Source organism: Acinonyx jubatus, chromosome D3 (assembly GCF_027475565.1).
Source record: "Acinonyx jubatus isolate Ajub_Pintada_27869175 chromosome D3, VMU_Ajub_asm_v1.0, whole genome shotgun sequence".
Classification (NCBI taxonomy): Eukaryota; Metazoa; Chordata; class Mammalia; order Carnivora; family Felidae; genus Acinonyx; species Acinonyx jubatus.
The window spans coordinates 68458160-68462391 of NC_069392.1; positions in this window are offsets into that span (position 1 = coordinate 68458160).

A 4232-nucleotide genomic window follows, 5' to 3' on the forward strand; every position below is an offset into this window, starting at 1 on the left:
CAGCAAACACATGGTCCAGGTAGAGACCAGCTTCCACCCAGCCCCACAGAGCTCTCTGGAGCATGAATTGCACATGGAGTTAATCCCACCTTGAGAAAAAGTGGACAACCTTTGTGCCCCCATGTCAGCTAGTCACTGGTGGCCATTGGGGTGGGGTCGAGGAGTTCTCCTAGGAGCGGCTGTGGCCACTTAGCTGCCAAAACGCACAGCCAGCTGGACAATGGGTACACTCACGTCATCTGCTGCAGGGGATCTGGCCAGGGTGCCATCTGCATTGCAAGACAGTGTGCTAGGCACCATGGGGGTTAAGAGATAGAAGGAAGACCTACCCCGCTGATTTTTGTGGTCTGGGTGGATAAATGGGGCATGTATGTAAAACGTCTGAGGTGGAAATAAGAGACCTTCTTAGTTGCCCACCTAACGAGCCCCCCCGTGGCCCACTTCCAGTCCTTTCATTATTAATTTCCTGCTGTCAACATTCCCCATACTTCTCCACCACTGTTCCCCACCACAGAGTCCTCAAACAACTGGGTTGGAGGGTCCCCAAGACCAACCTCCAGATCGATAATCCACTAGAAGGACTCACAGGACTCAGAAAAGCTGTCACACTCACAGTTATCGTTTATTACAGTGAAAAGATACAGATCAAGGGGCACCTGGGGGGCTCAGTCGGTTGGGCGTCCGACTTCGGCTCAGGTCATGATTTCACGGTGTGTGAGTTCAAGCCCCACATCGGGCTCTGTGCTGACAGCTCAGCGCCTGGAGCCTGCTTTGGATTCTGTCTCCTCCTCTCTCTGCCCCTCCCCACTTGTGCTCTCTCTGTCTCTCAAAAATAAATAAATGTAAAAAAAAAAATTCTTTTTAAAGAAAAAAAGAAAAGATACAGGTCAAATCAGCCAAGAGAGAAGGTGTGTGGCCAAACTCCACAAGAGTGGAGTTTGCAAGATTTGAGGGGCTCCCTCCCAATGAAGTTGCATGGGGACAGGCTAATTCTCCCAGCAACCATGTGTGACAACACATGTGACGTATTGTCAACCAGCAAATCCCACCAGAGCCTTGTCACCCAGGATTTCTATTGAGGATCAGCTCAGTTGGGTAGGACCGTGTGAGCAACGTGAGCTACTAAGGGTCCAGCACCCCACCCCAGGTCGAACAACACAATGTGCCCCGGGCCTCAGCTGTACAGAAACACTCTTCTTACACAGGAGACTCCAAGGGTTCAGGGTCACTCTCAGGAGCCGGTCAAGGGCCAGTCCTTCTGAAGACAGCCCTTCCTTTGGAATGTGCAAGGTTTGAGGAACAAGGACCTGAGAAGTTACCCCTCTACTACACGGTGAATATATTTGTGACATTGAATGTATTTGTGGCTCCTGGAATTCTGAAGTTGTGTCAGAGTTTGTTTTACGTGAACGTTACAGCAAAGCTGAAGCAACACGGCTAGGTATAATGGAGACCTTAAGAATATGCAGCGTTATTAAAATCTAATAATAATAATAACAGGCATGCTGAGGCAGGTGTTGGGCAATCTAACACCTGAGATGCCTTTTCTTGTTAAATCGTGGTCTACTTACAAAAGCCAAGCCTGCTGCCGGGTTTGCAAGCTAGCTAACCATTCTTTCTGTCAGCGTGGTTATTACCACTGGGGTAATTGTGCCACACGCGTGATGGACTGCTTTAGGAAGTCATTACCAGCTCCCGTGAGCTGTACTGGAGCACAGAGCTGAGGGCTCCAGAGTTCTGCGGCTGAGGGAGGTCTCTCTGGTGGTGCAGCTGCCTGAGGAAGGGCCCCTTGAAGCAAGAGGCAAAACTGGGAACTGAGGACGTCAGCAGGCAGGCTGAGCCACCCCCAGCCTCAGAGATGGTTTTCAGAGGGCTCCAGATGTGAGAAGGAAGGAAAAGATCAGAGTCCTCACATATGGGCTCCTCCCAGGTATGACTGGAGGATGTGATGTTTTCTTTCAGGTTCCAAGCTGATTAAACCAAGGTGCCCAGATGTTTGGTCCAACACTATCCTAGATGTTTCTGTGAGAGTGTTTTCAGATGAGATCGGCATTTAAATCAATGGGCTTGGAGTAAAGCAGAGTGCCTTCATAATATAGATGGGTCTCATCCAGTGAGTTGAAGGCCTGAATAGAACAAAAGACAGACCTCCCCTGAGCTGGAAAGAATTCTGCCAGCAGATGACCTTGGCCCTTCTCTGAGTCTCTAGCCTGCAGACCCACCCTGCAGATTTCAGGTTTGCCAGCCTCCATAACTTTGTGAGTCACTTCTTGAAGATAAATCTCTCTGTGTACATGTACACACACATCTTAGTGATTCTGTGTCTCTGGAGAACACTGATATAGGGGGTTGGGGCTTTACATGTGCCACCTCATTTTAGTCCTCACAACAACTGAGGAAACATGTCCTTAAACCCATTTTACCGATGAGAAAACTGAGGCACAGAGAAATTGCATAAGGTAGCCAAGGCCAGCGTAACATAAGAGTTCAGAGCAGGGATAACAGAGCCAGGTACTTGGGCTGGGATTCCAGCTCTCCCACGTACTAGCTGTGTGACTTGAGGCAAGTCACTTAACTGTTCTATGCCTCAGTTTCCTCATCTGTAAAATGGGGATAATAATAGTAATAATAATAATAATAATAACAGCTAACTCATAGAATCCTTATGAGGATTAGGTAAATTAAAATATGTAAACCACTTAGACCATTACAGTGTTTGGCATGTAGAAAATGCTACATATAAGCGTTTGATAGATAACTGAAACAAACAAGATGATACCCATAGTAATGGTGGATCCACTGAACAACACTTTCAAGGTCACGTGTTCTCTGGGGTTTTCACTACTCTACGTCAAACAATGTGGGAAATCCACTTGCTCGTTAAGAACAAAAACTAACAACAAAACACCAGCCCTTGGAGTATTCACCCGGTGCACATCCTCCCTTCTCTGAGGAGTACGGCCCCACTTAGAGGGAAAGTTTCCTGCATGCAGTTTGTGCTGTGATGACCTTCTTCCGTGACCCCCTCTATGGCGCCATAGTAGCTGGACCAGGGAGCACACCTGACTCCTGCTGAGCCAATCATACTCTTCCTCCTGGGAATTTAGATTTAAGATCCAGAGATGCCTGACAGTCTTCGCTGTTGCTTGACCTGAGGACAAGCCAACTTTGGAACTGTGGGATGACCAGTTTAATCATGTGTTCTTAACCACAGAAGGAGAAGAATAAAGCAGGAGACAGAACTGCCCTAGTGCTGCTCAGGTTTCTCCCGTCCCAATCCCTTGTGAGAACCTGACTGCACCTGCTGCCCCTGGTTCCCATTGGCTCGCCCATGATGGTAGAATAATGCCCCTCTGTGTGCATCTTCTCTGAGTGGACCCTGTTCCTTACAACTGAGAAGGGTTTTGACTCACCTACTTTCCTCTGCCCCAGCTGTGCCTAAGGGAGCCATAAACTAAACACCATACCTGACCTGTGTGTAGGGGAGACTTATTCCCTCAGCATCCATTCATACTTTGGCATAGCATTATAGTGGCTCTCTTGAAGCAAAGCTTAGAGAAATGGGAGGGAGCTAAGTAGTTTTGTGATGTGAAGGATGTAGACAAAGCTCACATCTAGACGAGTTGGGTGAACCCAAACTCAAGAGAGTAATGAATGCCAGGGGGGAGGGTAAGATGTGCAGGGGCCTCAGAGGGGCTACCTCATCTCCTTCGCAGCTCTGCCTAGGGCTGACCCAACCTGGGCAGGGCAAAGGTCAGTCAAGACCGAGAGAAGTCTCTTTGGTTTAGCACATATACAGGGTCTGACATTCTTACTGGGAACAGACATTCAGAGACCAAGAACACCAAGATGTTGGTGTAATTAAACTTCCATCAAAATCTGCAAGCAGGAGAGTTTATCCAGCCAACAAACGTCCCCTGACCATAGGAAGGAGAAGAGCCACAGCTGTTTTCTACCAAATGTCTCTCATTAAATTAATTGCATTACCCCTGGACAGCTCAACACTCTCAATGAGTTTTAATAAAATCAGGAGTGTTATAGCAGAAAAAGACCATCTAATGCATCCAGTTCCTCACCCTGGAGATAAGGTTGTAGGTTCAGACAGACTAAGTGACATGGACAAGGTCACATAGCAAGCTGGTGGCTCCTGGCTCATAATCTGCTCTTCCTTCTACAACACGATGTCTTAGGACCTGAGATGTCACCGTAGTTAGCTATCCAAAAACCGTTTC